The following is a 19,978-nucleotide window of genomic DNA, read 5'->3' as shown; positions in this document are numbered from 1 at the left end:
GACTCGCGAATTCGAACTTTCGAGGCTACGTCGCTGTGGTTATAAATTACGGTCGCGAAGGAACGACAGCAGTTTTCAGGTGATTAGTCAGCCAGTCAGTGAGAAAGCCAGAGCAAGCAAGCCAGTCTTGTGTACCGGAGTTCGACTCGAGTGTGCGTCCGCATCTGCGTCAGCATCCGAAGGCCTGAGTTCGAGTGCAGTGGACCGCAGTTGGAGGGACCTGAGTTCGAGTGCAGTGGACCGCAGTTGGAGGGACCTGAGTTCGAGTGCAGTGGACCGCAGTTGGAGGGACCTGAGTTCGAGTACAGTGAACTGTCTCTGGAGGTCTGTGGTTCGAGATACTGTGAACTCGAGTGACTGAGCTAGAAGAACTGTGAACTGAGAACTGATAGTTCTGATTTGTAAATAGTGCTTTGTAAATATTAGTTAAGATTAACAGTTCATTGTTGTTCGTAATAGTCCAAGTAGATTGTCATTGTCGTCGGTGGTGTGCTATAACGAATACTGTGTTAAGTGAAAATCCAATTGTTGACGAGAGCGTTTAAGGCGAATTGTAGAAAGGAATTATTGTTGTGGCGAATAAATTACATTGTTGTTACTAATAAAATTCACAATATTGTTCTAGAAAATTTTCAATGTTCTTGGCCATGGAAGTTGTAATGGTATGTCTGAGTGGTTTGTTTTTGTAATCCGGCAGAATGTAATCGTATGTATGAGTGGTCTTTCTTTATGATCTTGGGGTTTGTGTGTAAAAAAAAAAAAAAGGGACTTGCGCATGCTTCGATGTTCCTTGGCTGCCGGCTCAATGGTCTGGGCTGGTGCAGTCAGTACTTGACTATGAGCTGGAGCCGTCAGCTGAGGTTAAAGGCAGGGTGTGTGAAAGACTGAAACAGCTATAAGCCGCACAAACTTACATAATTAACACGAGTAAGTCCGCTAATTAATCAATTAATTAAATTCAAGTGTTAAAAGTAGTGTACGCAAGATTCAGAATGGACAAAGGTTTAGTATTAATACTTCATACAAGACAGAAATATTCATGATACGTTGTTGAATGTCATAAATTCACTTACAGAATAGAAGGCGTGATAAATTAGATACTTCTTTAATTTGACCCTAAATAACCTTATGTTTTGAGTTTGATTTTTTTTTTATATCCATAGGGAGGGTATTAAAATTTTTACTGCCATATAATGCACTCCTGTTTGATAGCACAATAGATTTACCGATGGAGTATGAAAGTCATTTTTTGACGTGCTGAATTAGTTACAAAGTTTTCACGATTACATAAGAGGAAAGTTTATTAATGAAAGAATATAGGTCTACTGACAATCCATGGTCATTATTTGCAGTTTTTTTAAAATGGTCCTACACGATTTCCTAGATTTGGCACCTACTATTATTCTAATTACTCTTTTTTGTAATAGGAACATACCGGTACTGTTACTTCTGTAGAATTTCCCCAGAATATTATTCCAAAACTCATTAATGAGTGGAAGTATGCAAAGTATATTGTTTTTAAGGTATTGATATTTACTGTCTCTTGCATAGATCTAATAGCATACTTATCACTTGGAAAAGATGATGCCGTACTTCTTTAGATGGGGAAAGGTAGCCATTCATACTGTTCTAATCCAACTTCTGTGCAAGGATGAAGCTTTTTCCAATGTTATCATTTTATTGAATATTTTAGCACATGATGGTATTCCAAATCAATTAATAACAGCTATTTACAATATTTATAATAATAATCATATACAGGTTAGGATTGAAAACAAATATTCTGAATGGAAATGAATAAATCAAGGAGTGAGACAGGGTTGTAGTTTATCTCCTCTATTATTTATAATATACATGAATCATATTATTAAGAAATGGAGATTGAAACCACATGGAAGTATACTGATAAGTCGTTTGCCCCAAATAGATACTTTATTATTTGCTGATGATATTGTGTTTATGGCAACTTCAGAAGATAATTTACAATATTTGGTTTACAACTTTAATCAAATGGCAGAAAGTTTCAATACCTGTATGGAAATTTCAACTGACAAATCTAAAGTGATGGCTTTTTTAGGAAAGGAACCAGTCTGTAGCAAAATATGCATCAATAATAAGATCATCGAACAAGTCAAAAATTTTAGTTATCTCGGTTAGCAAATTTCATATGAAGAAGAAAAGGATTTGAATGAGAAAATTATTAAATTGAACAGAGCAATGGGGATAATTAATCAGATATTCAGACCAACCTTAGTACAAAAACACACGCGCACCAGAATTTATAAAACATTGGGCAGACCTATACTCTGTTTTGGTAGTGAAGCTTGGACGATTCGTAATATTGATTCACAAAGATTAACGGCGGCAGAAATGAGATTTATGCGTCGTACAGAGGGATACACGAGAATGGATCACATTAAAAATTTTGACATTATGAAAGAACTGCAGATTGAACCGATTACGGAATACCTACAGAAATACAGACAAAACTGGAGATCACATATCATCAGAATGCCTCGTTCTAGAATTCCAAGCCAAATTTTAAATTACCATCCTGTGGGCAAGAGATCCTTGGGCAGACCGTTCAAGCATTGGCAAGAGACCGTAACAGGCCACTAGGTCCAGTACATGCAAGGATGATGATGATCATTTTATCGGACTCAAAGGTAGGAATTTGTGCTGCTGCAAATTATTTATTACCAGTATAACTACTAAGGAAATTTAGATTGCATGAAAAACATCAAAGCACTTGTTAGTCATTATAAGAGAGTTTTCACACAGTGGATATCATGTCAGTGTGGTGTAGCTGGAAATGAAGAAGTAAGTTAGACCATCTTGCAAAAAGGCTACACAAATTCATCAGTTGTCAATTCATGCTAAAATTAAGAATAAACGGGAGCAAATATTGTCTGAAAGAACTGGAAAAAATATGATAAAGTCGTTACAGATTGGCCACAGAAGGAAGCTGTTCCCAAATTCCGATTGGCTATACAATATTATTGCTTAGCGAGTCATCTACACCAATTGGAAATACTGAACAGTCCAAGTTGTAGCCTATGCAGCACGGATGATGTTATGGATTCCGGTCACATGTGTTAATGTCCTGCTTTAACATCAAGCACGATTTGTGACTGTTACTGGAAGGCAAGGGAAAAATTTATGTTCCAAATGGCTCCCAATTGAAGACCTGATAATGATAAGTGGATAAAGACCATTTTTTATGAAATTGAGATTTTAATGTCAAACACAACTATAGCTCTTACTCCATCTATTGGTGTGAAATGATAGTCAAATATTTCACAAAGAATAGTCAAATATTTCATACAAAGAGAACTAGACAGCTCTGAATATTATCAGTTTTTATATTTTCACTTTTGTTGAGAAGGAGAAGTGGACAAAGACCAAACATCCTGATCTCACTCTTAGGGTAACACACATGCTCATTTTTTATACTTTTGTTGCTATGAAGAAAGGAGTGCATGTGGATTAAATTAATTTGGATTTTGCTGCAAAGCTGTACGATTCGCCATTGCCAATAAGTTAGAAAAAACTGAGTGATATTTTGAAGCCTGAGAAGTTCATTCCTCCAGTGTATAAACAGTAGCACGAACATATTCATGGAGTAGATGGGAATAGTAAAGAAGAGGACACAGATATGGACTCAGTGACAATACTAGCATATGAATATGATATGTTTCCTGACAGCAGACATGAATATTTTGGTAACTAGTATTTATATTTACATACGCATGTTGTCTTGAAGTAATTTGAGTTTTCTCTTTGAGTGTGAGAACTGGATATTTATATTTTTGTTAAACATAATATAAAGGGACTTAGTTAACTTTTACTATAATACGATGAAAGAGTAATGGAACGGAGAAAAATTCTCTTCGGCTCCGAGATTTGAACCCGGGTTTTCAGCTCTACGTGCTGATGCTTTATCCACTAAGCCACACCAGATACCACCCCGGCGTCGGACAGAATCGTCTCAGATTAAGCTCCAACTCTTGGGTTCCCCCTAGTGGCCGCCCTCTGCAATACGTCATGGATGTCTATGAATGTAGGACCGAAGTCCACACATGTGCTGAGGTGCACTCGTTATGAGTGACTAGTTGGCCGGGATCCGACGGAATAAGCGCCGTCTTAAATCACGAAGTGATTTACGCATATCATATATATTATTTTAATGTACCGAAGTACATATGCTATTTCCAAGAAGATATTCTGAGTCATCATACGATGAAAGAGTAATGGAGTATGACATAGTGCAGAGGGCGGCCACTAGAGGGAACCCAAGAGTTGGAGCTTAATCTGAGACGATTCTGTCCGACGCCGGGGTGGTATCCGGTGTGGCTTAGTGGATAAAGCATCAGCACGTAGAGCTGAAAACCCGGGTTCAAATCCCGGCGCCGGAGAGAATTTTTCTCCGTTCCATTAGTTTTTTATCGTATGATGACGCAGAATATCTGCTTGGAAATATCATATGTACTTCGGTACATTAAAATAATATATATTTTACTATAATGACATGAAATGATTATTTTCTTTATGTTAAAACACATTGTAAGTAAGGTTATTAAGGTGGATAGTGTTTTAAGTTCACATTTTTGTCATCTTGTATAGAAAGAAATTCAAAATTTTGATTGAGCGTGAGAACTGTCCATTGTAATTTTTTATTAATAATTCATGGAGTAGGCTCTGAGGATGGTGTTGAATAGCACCGAAACAGCTGTAAGCCGCACATGCTTACATAATTAACACGAGTAAGATCGCCATTTAATCAATTATTTATATTGAAGTGTTAAAAGTAGTGTACGAAAAATTCAACATGGATTATCAATTCATGGAGATTCAATCAATATTTACTTTAATGGTATACGGTACAATGTTAAAAAATATCCGACATTTTTCAATGACTATTAAGACATTTGCTGAATGATGAAAGAAAATGATGAAAATAGTTTTTCTTGATTATCTCAAAACTACTGTCTTAGTCTTTATTCACTTAACGTTCTCAGGTCTTCAATTGATCTGTCTGCTGTCTGTACAGACCCATAAACAAAAGTTGGGTCATTTGAATTTTCAAAGTTCCAGTTATAATTTACTGCGCATGCTCAGTAAGCACCGAGTATGTTATAACTGAAACTTGGAAAATTCAGATGGACCAAATTTTGTTTCTTGGTCTGTACCACCTAGGCCTATGTTTTTTTATACCTATGTTGTATGTTTTCATTGGTTTTAGGCAAATTAATTTGTATTTCAAGTGTTTCTGCATTGGAAGAAAAAAATTGCTAATACTTTCTGGAAAAAGGTTTACAAACTTCTACTTACCTACCCATTCTCTCTTAACTCTGCTAATAAAGATTTAACTTTGAAACAGTATCCCACTATGTTACTAGATTATTGGAAACCAGTAGCGGCTCGTCGTAAAGAAAATAGGTGAAGTGCTGTTCACATACACAAATCCATGGACAGTTTTACCAATATAATGAGTAGGCCTATTATTCGTAAACTACGTACAATTTTACTAGTTCTAGAACACATGCAAACAGGAAAATTAATTTATTTCAGAACTCACCCAATTTCTTTCTTACCAAGTCAATCTTCCTATCTTTTAAAGCAGCAAACCTGTCGATGATGTCTTTATAAAATGTCTGAGTATAACTGAGAGTGGATAGTATAGCATTCCGAGCGCTAATTAATCAATTAATTAAACCTTTGTGTTGTACTTACTTACCTACTGACTTTTAAGGAACCCGGAGGTTCATTGCCGCCCTCACATAAGCCCGCCATTGGTCCCTATCCTGAGCAAGATTAATCCAGTCTCATATCATATCCCACCCCCCCTCAAATCCATTATAATATTATCTTCCCATCTACGACTTGGCCTCCCCAAAAGTCTTTTTCCCTCCAGCCTCCCAACTAACTTTGTGTTGTACTAGTAGACTATATTGTAAAACTCTTCTGTATATATTTCAACTAGATTGTGACTATAACTAAGATCATATAGGCCTAGTAATATTAAGATTTTTTGACATGTTCCATATTCTAGCTGAGAAACAATGTATGAATACTATGAAACGTAAATAAAACAATAAAACAACAACAATGATAAAGGTTACAGTAAATTCTAGATCCAATATTTCTTATATAATATTATTAGCAACATATTCATTGCTCTTTTTGTGGCAGTACACAATGGTACACATTATCAGCAGCTCTCCTCTGTTTGCTTTTTAAACTTAACAATTTTGTTATAATGGCAAAATGAATCGTTCAGTTGGCAATGGATACAAACTTCATGCTATTCATATTATAAATTTGTACAACATGTGAATGTTGGTGAGTACTGGCACTTTTTTCATAGAAAAAATGCACTGTACCGGTATCAATATATCAATCTTGTATTAATTACCGGTACTTGAACAAATGGATGGTATTTTTGTAAGAAGTTAGTTTTGAGTTGATGCAGTTTAACAGATCTACTGTGTTTCCCCTTTTTTGCTAAGATATATGACATGGAAAGACATTGAGATTGTTGTTTGTTGTTGTTTAGTCTACTGTTTGGACCTCAAAAGTAGGCTGCGGACTTTTTATACACTACCTTTGAAACAGGAGGATCCAAGGTCACTTAACGCCTATTGTATTCCGACAGCAATGATATCGTGAAGGGGGAGGAGAATGAGTGCACTCTTTGTGCATAACTAGATGTTTCGAAGGTGATGTGGTGGTCGGACGTTGTATCTGCGACAGAATATCGGTGATAAAAAATGAATGAAGTCTGTAAGCTACAAATTTAATTACTTATACAGGAGTTTGGTAGACAGTATTTTTCTAGTGATGGGAAAATAATTAAATGCAATAAAATTTATGTATCGGTAATCTAAAAATCAGTAGTATTCAGAGATGGTTCATACAACAGCATTGCAGCTCTAAAAGACAATCAGCTTATAATTGTACAAGTGAACGAACAGTAAGCAACATCTTCAATTTCATTATTTCCAAATAATGAAACTGAATTTTTTGAAGATTTATGCCACGCTTTTGTCCATGCTGATATCCTATGTTGAAAAATTGGAAATTCTTGCATAAAGAATTCCTAGAAACATACATAAACAGGAAAGTGTCGAGTGATTCGACATTAGGAAATATTATTTCGAAGTTTGCTATAAAAAGTGATAGATTACATAAAGGAAATAATAACACAAAACCAAATGCTGGTCTCTTAAGACGAAATCAATGATTCTGTAAATAGATCGGTAGAAAATTAAATTGAGTTCATTATGAGCATAATCAATATTGCACTGTTGACATTATTGTAGAATCTTCTTACAATCAGAGAAAAATAATTATGATTCTTCATATTATTTATATTTAAAAATAGTCCAGTGGAATGAATGATTAACTGTATTAATTGTCTTACTTTCGTTTATAATAATAATAATAATGTATGCTTTTTGTCATTTCTGTATGTTCTGCTTTTTCACTTACTGTAATAGAAAATGAAAATAGCGAACATAATGTGAATGTATTGCGTGTATGAATGTGCAGTTAAACTTTCAATATTACAACATAGATTCCATAAATATAAATTTCACAAACACGTCAATTGATTTTAAATTTGTATTGCATACTACGCTGTCTTTTACCTGACTACCGATTATCTTCGCCATGATGTAAGCCTATTATTTGTAAACACCACTTCTGTTGGGTTTGAATGTGATCTGATAATGAAGCCTGTTGAGACCCGTGTTTAGAAGAAACACCAATAAGGCATCACTCATGAGGCAACTAAGTAAGGAAATAATGGGGTAAGGTGACCAGTTCCTTTTCCTCTCCTTTGCATACATCTCTGACTAGTAATATATTACACTAATCAGACTTCAGATGTGGTGTATACAGACAATATTGTTCTTCCTCTGATACATATTTTCAGTACGATGTACTGCGTGATAATAGATAGATATACATATCACTCAGATTGATGATGTTAAATTGTCTGACCAATATCATGAACTAAAGCAGAACTATGTGTTAAGAATGACAATTTCTTATTGATGATACCGGGAAATGGATTCTCAGTGGAGTATTATTTTTCTTCAAATTAAAAATGAAGACTTTTTTTATGAACTTTAAAATTTGTGAATTTTATTTTTGTTTGCTTGAGTCCAAAATTAATATTGAAAAAATATTTTCATTGATGGAGGTGTAGAGGTCAGATGAAAGAAACGGACTCTTAACCACTACTACTAATGGAGTGCAACTTTAAAATTTAAAAAACATAACATGCAAAGATTTTCATAATTAATATAAAAAAGAAAGAAAGAAAAAATATTCACTTCAGGCAAACTGGGTTAAAAGATACCAACTGCAAATGAAAACAAATTTCAGCAAATGAAAAATATCTATCCCAAGACAGGAAATGAAAAAAAAAAAAAAAAAAGAAAAAGTACTGTGTAATTATGTTTGCATGAAATATTTTGTAAGAAATTAAAATACTCAATGAAGAAAGTTCTTGCTAATGTTATTTATATTTTTCACTTGGGTCGAATCCTGGTTGTGACAATTTTCCTAGTTGAGGTTTTTATTGGGGTATTTCCTTACATCATTAAGAGCAAATGCCGGATAACTTTCTGCACCAGATCATGGGCTCATTTCACCGTCATTATCACCTTCATCTTCATCCATCCTGCCTACTTCCTTAGTCACTGTCATTTTACCATAAGGGACTAACAGAATTCGACCTATTGGTGCTCCAATCTCATAACAGGATTCAACATAATCGCAAAAAGTAGAAGAAGTGCAAATGACTGCACGTCAGTATGTGTGGTGTTAGAATAGAAAAAAAATTTAGAATTGAGATGTATTTTAAAATCAACAATATAAAAGCAAAAATACACTGTACGCAAAATTTAATTGTACAAAATAATGCCATTACATGATGAGGACATCATGAAACTGCCTGTTGTCCTCTTTTTTAGTAAAATGCATTCTTTTTTCACACTTTTGTCCTCCAAAGGCATTTCACCACCTGGCCACCCTGCCTTTAAGGTCTTGCAGGTAATTAGTTGAGAGATACTTTACAGACGTACGAGAGAGTAGTGAAATGTTTTTTATTTACAACTTCATGAAAAAATTACATAGTCCTACCAGTAAAAAAATATAGTGAATAGAGTTAAAAGGTTGATGTTGTATGGATTTACTACATATAGGCTATGTACTGTAGATTAGTAGTCTATGATGATGTTACTAATATATTTTTACAATCAGTTCTCATGCTTAACTGGGGGAGGTATGACTACATAAATTCTTGTAACACAGAGAGTAAAGTAGGTTTAGCATGGCTAAGATTGGGGGCATGGAAGGGTAATAAAATTGTCAATGAAGAAGGAGAGCGCCTTTGTCCACTGTGCGGGGAAAAGGACTCCTGGAGACATATTTTATTGCGGTGTGTCGAATCGGAACATATCCGGAGAAAATATCTACCATCCTCAATGCGAAATCAGAATAGGAGTTCGCTTACATGTCTTGATCTCATGGGGAATAGAGAATGCGAACAGAAGACTGGATTGTTCCTCTTGAAGACGAGACAGATTAGAACTTCAGCTGTTGAAGTTTGTGATTCGAACTGACGAAGGGATAATGGTAACTCCTCAATTATACACTTTTATGCCTGTTTTAGTTTAGGATATATTATCTAATGTGTTTTGTTTGTGCCATTTTCATTTTAATCTGTGTGTTCTTTTGAAGAGTGGTTGGATCTAATCATAGGTGAGAGGGTGAAACCTACAAGGTAGGACTTGTTTTACACAGCACATACGTTCAGAATACTCGTGCATTGGATTTAAGAGAACATTCTGATAATATAGTAACCGAGACATCTGTATGTATAATAGTGCTCAATAAATCCATCCATATACTAATATATTCTGAAGCTGTTTTCATAGACAAATAGGCCTGTTAGATATGATCTGTCTTCATTCTCTTATTTTAACCATTTTACCTATAAATTAAATTACTTATGGTTTATGGCATAATAGTTTATAATTAATTGAGGAATAAACACACAAGAATCAGTGACTTAAAAAATTTTAATTTGTGTAAAATAATGTTTAAGAATTTGTAAAATATGTTTTAACATAATATTACAGTAGCGTTAATTGCACAATTGAATTATTCATTCACGGAGTATTGTTCAGTACCCTTAATTTTGGGGATCGTAAGTTTCTTTTCTTGTTATTTTGGTCGTGACTCCTAAGATTTATATTTGAAGTTATATATATGATTGGACCCCCTTTACTACCATTTACACTACTGTTTCCACCTACACTAGGAATAGAAATTGTGGGTCTGGTTGTGAAGTCATAATCACCTATATCTTCTGGTTCAGTATAGTCAACAGGAGGAGTTTGATTGCCAGGTACCGGTACTGATAAATTGTTGTTACATTCCTTGCAGTTCAACTTAGCTTCCTCGATTAATAATAACACATTCTTTACGGCAGTCAGGATTGTTTCGGAATGTAATTTATCACCAGCAGCTTCTATAGGTCTAATTATTGTTTGTAATCTTGGATCATTTGCTTTATTAGTGCGTTTTAACACTCTAATCACTATTCCTAAAAATTCCAACAAAACGTTTGGTGGACATTTTCTCGTTGATATTTTATCGTCTCCTTGAGTAGAGCAAAGAAGATATTCTACTTTTTGAAGTAGTTTTACAACTCCGGTAAGTGATGAAAATGTTGAGTTAAGGTTTTGATAAATTCTTTGTAATGAATGAATTGTTTTGACGAACATATCTTCTACTGCATTGTAGTTGTCTCTTTCTTTTGAATATGTGTACTTTGAGGACAACTTTTTATCATGTCTGAATTGTGGGGCCATTGTTTGCTCTGTAGACACTTCGTTATTTTCTCCTTCTTCACCATAGTCCCAATCTTCTTCACTGGAGGAATCGTCTGAATATCTCGCATTAATGGAAGTATTAATATATCTTGTAGTTGGTTTATGTGTAACAAATTTCTCATCAATTTCATATCTATACAGACTATTCGCTTTAACAAAATCTCTTCTGCGTTTTCTTGCATTTCCTCGTTTTATTAAAGATTTTCTAAAGGTACTGGACCTTTGATATCGTTTCACAGTTTCATCTTCTGTACTATTGTAATTGATAAATTTATCCAATTGCTTTCTTAAATTGTAATAATTTTCATTTAATGAGGGATTAACCAACTTCACCTCGTGAGAAGGCTTTTCTATATTCATTTGAGGATCCATCCTTACATTTCTTACTGAAAAATCATCCATCATTGAAATGATTTGTCTTCGTTTCCTTGGTAATAAATTGTATGTTATTCCAGGATACATGGAAAAAATATGGGAATAGTTTATGTTACTTTTATTTTCATTACGCCGATATGATAACAAATTTCTCGACAGCTTCAATTTGCTATTCTGAATTGAATGATATGACAGTTCTTTATGTTCTGTAAGATTTTGTGGTAACAGATCAAATGGTTTCTGCCCTTTTGACAACATTTTCTTTGACACGAAGTTCTTATTCCTGTCTGGTTTCTCCACCGAAGCAACATTCTGCAAGTTGAATTATATAAATTAGAAATTGTACTAATATAAAATAATACTTTGATATTTTTTTATCTTTCACTATAGATTACGTTAATTAGTGTTTCTCTTTTTCTCATTACAGAAAATATAGGGTGTATACACTAAGTTTTCAGAAATGTTTATATCAAAATGTTTATACCGGTATTGGCTTTGGTTTCTGGAAATTAATGCCATTGGATGCTATGTGCCTACATTGTGAGCTTCAGCAAGTAAGAACTAATTACTATTTCTTAATTACCTACAAAGAAATAGGAACTGTAGATGCTATCAATACCTCATGCAGAGAATGTTCTGAATACAAAATTCGATAAAATTAAATTCTTCCATAAGAACTCTAACGATGTTTTATTTTATTTTTAAATTTCACTCATTTAAATGTGTTTCTGTATTTTCATTAAAAACTAAATTTGAATTTATCAGTACTGGTAATGAAGTTCCCCTAAGTAATTTAGTAAGCCTCTAGACAGGCATGTGTTTCTACATCATTTCCTCTGTAGATGTTGGAACTGCCATACAGCTATAACTTGATCCCTATTGCCTCGTTGTAAATAGGATGTGTAATGTAAAGGTAAGGTTAGAACTTGGGTGGGAAAGGCTGATGGAGATATCATTATCTCTTACATCCCCAGCATGCCACCTACAACTTAGAATAAGTGACATACATATTATTCATAGTGTTCTGCTAAATGCCAGAACTTTTACTGCAAACCCAGCATTCTCCAGTCTTCTATTTTCTGCCTTCCTCTTAGTTTCTGCATATTATCCATATAAACAAGTGGCAAGGCCATTTAATTTGGAGATATTTCTAAATAGGACTAGGTATTTTATAACGTAGCATATATTTTTTGGTAAGACTGATATGTTCCTTAAATATATATAAATGTTTGTTATGAAAAAACCAATTGATAAAGTACGGTACTTTGTTAAGTCATATTTATGCATATTTGACCATTTCTATGTGAAAGAGCATATTTTAGTAATTTAATGGTCATATTCGGCATATTTTCACTCTTTCAAGAAGTAAAGAACTTTTCTCATACAATTTCTTTTTTCCATGTCCATTTGAGATGTTAAATTTCTCAGGGCCGGAGACTGGCCAGCTGTAGTTTAATACTTGTACTCTATGAACATGTTTAGTAAGCTAGTACTTTTTATGGAGAAACCAGAAATTTATGTAACTTTGTAACTCTGTCTATGAAACTAAAAATTCTGTAGGCGAATACATTTTCCAAAATTTAACAAAATTTGTGAAAATAGTGCTGTGTCGATCACATTATTCCGCAGCAACAGAGCATGTGTTTCCTGGTGTTACCATGAACAAAAATAAATTGAGAAAAGACTCGAAACCCCCATGACGGACTCTCCTAACGAAGGAAAAGCTAAACCATTCATCTACCAAAAATATTAATATTTACAAAGAACTTAGTTACCTTTGCAAAGTCATCCAATAGTAATATATGTTACCGGTACAAGAGCAGCATGTTGACGTTTTCATGGTCGAGGATAAAATTGAAAAAGCGAAACGAAGTTGAGCTTTTTTAATTTCCGAGAACATGAAAACAAACATACTGCTCGTGTATCGTACATTATTTTGTGCGAAGTTCGTTTATTACATACCTGAAAGACGAATTTCTAATTAGTTGCAATGAAATCTCCATGTTGGTTTCTGTTTAATGACGGCAACTTCGGAACACCAAAATATCTTTCTTCAACATAGTTGCTATAAAATGTTTTCTGTGTTTACTATAGTCCAGCAGGCCGTGATATACGTCTGTCTTTTTTTTCCCCCAGTCTATAAATGCGAACTTAAAACAAACGGTAAGGTTATGTAATGATTTATTTTTCATTTTAATATTTTAACAATATTATTTATATAACATATTGCAGTAATAACATCCGCATCTGGAATCTTGTTGATTTTTTCACGGCTTCCTTAATGTTACTTGTACCAGGAATGCAATAAGTTTCGTGGAGTAGTAGACTTTACTTAATTTTTGCAAATATTTAAAAACAATAATTAACATTGCAATTTAGGTGAAATTGCAGTGGTAAGTTTCCAATTTATAATTATTACTATGTTAAACGCCTCTAAAAATAATATGTTAAAAGCCTGAAACAGTAAAATGAATGTCGCGCTTAAGCGGTAAGAAGAGGGAAATTGTTATGTGTGTTACGTTGGGAATACTGAATGTGGTATTTCACACTTACCACGTATTGGTTCTGTGTGGAAAACAAGCAAATACGCACAATCTCGCACAAAGACTAGTTGAAGACCAAATTGTGAATTTAAATATAGACCATATTTAATTTGCAGTAAAGTTCAAAGCCATAAATTTTATCAATATTCCTTCAAGTCTAAATTTTTTTTTATTGGGTTATTTTACGACGCTGTATCAACATCTAGGTTATTTAGCGTCTGAATGAAATGAAGGTGATAATGCCGGTGAAATGAGTCCGGGGTCCAGCACCGAAAGTTACCCGGCATTTGCTCGTATTGGGTTGAGGAAAAACCCCGGAAAAAACCTCAACCAGGTAACTTGCCCCGACCGGGATTCGAACCCGGGCCACCTGGTTTCGCGGCCAGACGCGCTGACCGTTACTCCACAGGTGTGGACCAAGTCTAAATTAACGTAGAGTTATCAAACTGTATATCTCAGCAAAAGTGATTTTTTTTTTTTCTTTGGCTTAGCCAAAAGTGCCGTTGTTTTGGTATTGCCGGTTATTTGAGTGCTGGATACGAGGGATTTTACTGTATATTTATTTATTTATTTATTCCTAAGTGATACAGTGTTAAAAGTTGTCATCAAGATGTGTAATAATTATGTGTTATATATTTTTGAACAATATTATTTACTTGTCCCATAATGCTAACATACGATCTACAGAATGTTATGATATGTAAGTTACAGTATGTTTTTGTTATGCAAGTTATGTTTTATCTTGTGTTGTGTTATTTTATTACAATTTTATTGTGAATTTATGTTGAAATCTGCGGCTACTAACAATAAAATGTAGCTATCTACGAGCAGTGGTTTCTCAACATTGTATTGTATTGTACTGTATTTATTTACATTCCAGAGTATTTGTACATCACTTCAGAGCTAGAATATGGAACATGTCAAAAATATCTTAATAGTACCATACTATAAAGTCTTAATTGTAGTCACAGTCTAGTTGAAATATATACAGAAGAGTTTTACAATATAGACTGCTAGTACAACACAAAGATTTAATATCAGTACTTCATACAAGCCAGAAATATTCATGCAGAATATTCATGTAGTGTTGTTGAATGTCATAAATTCAACTACAGGATAGAAGGCGTGAGAAATTAGGTACTTCTTTAATTTGACCCTGAATAATCTTATGTTTTGAGTTTGATTTTTTAAATCCATAGGGAGTCTATTAAAAATTTTTACTGCCATATAGCACAATAGACTTGCCAATGAAGTATGACATTAAACAGTCTATTTTGAATGTAATCTATTGGATATCAAGAAAATAGTAAAGATGAATCAGTAAGAGATACTGGATCTCATATTAATACTGGTACCACTTTTTAAATTTTACTGAAACTGGAAGAGAAATCTATACGGTAATTAACAATACTAATTTTATTAAAATAATTAATGAGTTTTCCTTTTCATATTCGTATGCCTGCTTTTGCCTTGAATTTTACGTTAATTCTCTCAAATGAGTCATCTCATTTATAATGACATTCAAAACAACACAAAACATGTTGATAACCTTAAAATATTAAGAGAACTTGCTAACATTGTACTGGTATTTAATGACATGTATCTATTCCTATTACAAATATTCATGTGAAAAAGAAAGTTGTTGGCATTAATAGTACCAGTATCATATTTGTACAAAAATATCTTGGTAAAATTCTGAACAGAAAAGCAACGACATTTCTCTATATCTATTTTATTTTTCATCATAATCATATTTTAATGGGATCAGATTTATACAAAAATATCTTTGTAGGATTTTGGACGGAAGTGAAATGGCATTTTTTAAATATTATAATCACATTATAACATGCAGCATTAAGAAGGAATTAAGTAAGCACATTTTTTTTTACAATGCGAATATTATCGCAGATTTTTACTCCATTTGGTCCTATAATTAGATTTTAGTATTCTCTTCTCCATCACATACAAAGATAATAATATTATTACCTTTACGTTTATAGAATAGTAATTTGAACTTAAATAACAACTGCTTAGCTTGACTTATTTGGAGTGTATTCGGCCAATTAATGGACTTTTCTCATCATAGGGGAAGCTGTTGTACCCAGGGACAGTTTTTAAATTTCAATTTTTTTAATTTTTGTATAAGCTTTTATAACTTTTTATTATTAACAACAGTATCTTTGAAGTGTAAAGTACCAGTATCTTAAAAAAAGAAAAAGGTTTCAATTAAATAATTTTTTTGTATAGATTTTAAAAATTTTCCTAAAATGCTACTTACTGTCCCTAGGTACATAAGGGTGATGTACCTTAGGACATAGAATGACATACTTTGGGGCATGGTTCAACATAATATTAATGTAACTAATATTTTATTAAATTTATATTTCTACAAAATACAGAACATTTATTGTTTTCTAATTATTATTAATAGTAAATTTTGCCTTTAAATTTAATTTAATAACAATAGTGATAATGTTGCCAAGTTTTAAAATAACTCTCAATTTTCTTGACAGGAAACAATATTAGGCTTTCCAATTTCTTATTATCCAAGGGCAAATCCTTCAAATGACATTTTGAAAACATATTTTTTAGTGCACCTTAGGCTTGAATCTTTTCTTTGAGAAGATGGGGAAGTTTGAACACAATATCCTCTGAAGGAAGATCAATAATTTCTGATTGCTCATAATGTAAAAAAAAATAATAATAAATTGTCATAGTTGGTAAACTTCTTTAGATACTGAACTTCAAAATCTGGAAGACTGATAAATGGGCAACTTACTAGTGTTATATATTTAAGCACATGGGCTTAAAGCGGTTTCGGTATATACACCATCGTCAGAACCTAGGCTCTAGGTAATAGGCTCTGATGATGGTGTATATACCGAAACCGCTTTACGCCCATGTTCTTAAATATATAACACTAGTAAGTTGCCCATTTATCAATCTTCTCTTAATAAGTGTTAAAAGTAGCCTACGGTAGTGTACGCAAGACTCAAGATGGATTGAAATTCTGTTTCACAAATCTTTTTACAAATTCTACCGACAAAAATTTATAATTTATTAGTCTCTCTTTCCTGCCACATGATTGAGAACAAAATTTTCTTCTCTTATTTCTTCTAAATTCGCTCGAGCAGTGTAATTTAGAGTTTAAATGGCATCTTCATCATCATTATCATTAGTACTAACACATTCCCCTGCTCATCTGCAGTTCTTCTGAATTTATCTTCTGGAAACAGAACTTGTGGCTTCAACTTCTTCCATTTCTGAACTTTGTTCATCATATTTCTCTTCTCACTCAACTTTCTTTATCTTTCTTCTATTTCGGTTTTCTCTGACGTATCTGTTAAAGCGCTTGTCTTTCCTTTTTTAGGATTATGAGTTACTATTTTCCTGGGAGGAGATTTGTCTCTTGACTTGTAATTTGGTACCGGTACATGACATTTCCACTAAAGCTGAAACCCCATAAAAGTCATTACTAAATACTGATTTTGATTACTCATCATAAGAGTAACTTGTTTACAAAAATATTTAAAATCTAATAAGGTCCACCTGAAGACAGTTGTCCCCAGGTACACCGTCCCTAGGTACCGGTACATCAAGAATCAGTAAAATATATCTCAGCAAGTTTTCAGGACTGAGGTACCGAAAACAAGCCAATAACTACATGGATTCATAGCTAGAATAACAGGTTTTAAAAATATAGATTTAAGTTTTTAATTGTGTATCTAAAGAATCAATTAAAAATAATTAATTAATTTGACAATTACTTACTTTTTAGATTCAAAAACAGATTTTTTTTAAATAAAATCTCTCCAGATTGGTTCAACAAAAAGTAAATCATTCATAGAACAACTGAATGATGAAATTAAAGTGGTCAACTGCGAAAACAAAAATTCCACCACATAACCTTGAAGATAAACGAAGTGTCCCCAGGTACAACTTGTCCCTAGGTACAACAGCTTCCCTTACATTTAAAATACTTGCTTGATAAGCCTTAGAAATTAACATTGCCTCGTAATTTACTGCAGAAAGATAACTACAGTTAATTAGGCTATGTTTTTTACTTGCCAAAGGTAACTTTGTTTCAGGACTCCTACTGATGCATTTTTGTAGCTACTGGTATCTGTGCTGTATTTTTGTACAATATTGTAACCTTCTGACTTTTTAAATAGTAGGCCTACTGTAAAAGTTTATTAAAGCAAAAGTAGGATATGGTCCTTCACTGGTAAAATTGACTGTAATCTGTTAAATTGTTTTTAAAGAAATACAATTTGTGTTTGTCTAAGTTTCAAGAATTGGTGTCAGCTTTGAAATACCAGATAATTATTCTTTTTCCTGCTGAATTGAGTGACTTATGTACCAAATGAATGGTCAATGGAAAGAACATGCTAAGTCACTGTTCTTAAATTTTAAGGGAACCATTTCTTAATTTTAGTGGACCCTACTTACATGAAAAGACATGATTAATTTACATTTCATTTAGTTTAAATTACCATGTTACAATGCAGGCTTTTTGTCATTCTGATTTACTAGAAAGATACGGTAGTTCACTTTATGAGCTAGCAGTTGGGACCAAAAAATAAAAAATAAACAAAAAGTGACTTAGCTTCTCCTTTCCGTGGAACCTTGTAATGAGGACGAAAACAATCTTATTTTGTCAAATACACTTTAATTATAAAATAATATATATTATACATGCCTTTGTAGCTACTTTAGAAAGAGTAAACTCAACTATGTCGTCTAATGTGAATCTTTTCACAAATTATTGATTCTGTAAAGATTCAGTATGAAGAACCAATAGCATAGAATCATTCTAAGAAGTATTTCAGAGTAAAACATTTGCTACCAGACCCCTTTCGCATTGCTGTAAATTTTATAATAGGTGATACAAATGCAGTTTATTATGCTTGTGGTTATTCTGCTGACCTTTTTTCATGATCAGCTGCATATTTCATCTCTTCTTTAAGGAAAAAATTGCGTCGGATTCACTCTATTACCTATAAACATAGAATCTAAAATTTCAATAAAATGAATATCATAAGCTTCTCTTCACTAATGTATTTTTTTCTTGTCAGATGAACTTCCAAATATAAAAAGTAAATGTATAAGAACTCTTTTAACATTAAGAATCCCAAAGCCAACTGGAACATTAAGATGAACATTTATTTCTTTTTATTTCAGTATCTTATTTGTCATTATTACCGGTATGTCCCAAATATTTGAACCAAACTACGAGAATAGATAGCCAGTGTCGATTAAAACATTTCTTACAAAAGTTGTGCACTATCATATAGGTCAAGGAGCGGTTATAACGTCTCTTAGCTCCTCCCTGGATCCGCATATAGAAGGAGAAATAGCAATATCCGTAAAATGTATTTTATTTAGTATTATGAATATTGATAAACATGTCAAAGTTACGAATCTTGCAAACAGGTCAAAGTTAAGCTCGAGGCTAGACTGCTGTTACAAATCTTGATGCCAAGTTGTTTAAACAATCTGAGATTTTTTTTAACTACTATCATATCAGTCTAGCTTCGACGAACATGTGATTCTGTTGAAAATTTTTCCTATAGATCTTTTCAATGTGTTCCTGAAGTTTGGGTTAAACCTTAGGAGAGAACCTGCACATAAACAAAAAACTCGGATGTGTAGGCTGCATTGAAATGCCTGAATTTTATTAAACTACAAATACCGTATATGAAAAAGCAAACTTATTTAAGATAGTCCTACATTTCCCTTAATTCCTACGATTCTTGTTTTTCAACAAATATACTTTTAACTTTCTCCAAGAATAGCCTGCATTCAATCATGGGCATTATTATGTAAGAGATAAAATGAAACAAGTGCTATATTTAATTGCATTTCAGTGAATTGAATATTATCTATCCAAGCCAAGAACCATATTAATGTATCATTATGTCGTAGTAAACAGAAAAGATCAAGCACATTAGATTTCTTTTAATCTAACATAATGATTAATTACATTGCATTGATTTGAATTGACATAATATGTGTAAAGACGTTAATTATATAATGAAATATTTACAGGACTGTATTTTATAGCATGTCTTGGCTTTCACTTTCGACCAATCGCAAATCAGTCAGTGAAATCATATTGTTTTGATCTAGTTTGGTTCTTGACTTGGATAGGCA

The sequence above is a fragment of the Periplaneta americana genome, chromosome 1, assembly GCF_040183065.1.
Source record: "Periplaneta americana isolate PAMFEO1 chromosome 1, P.americana_PAMFEO1_priV1, whole genome shotgun sequence".
NCBI lineage: Eukaryota > Metazoa > Arthropoda > Insecta > Blattodea > Blattidae > Periplaneta > Periplaneta americana.
Note: the sequence above shows the minus strand (reverse complement) of the source record.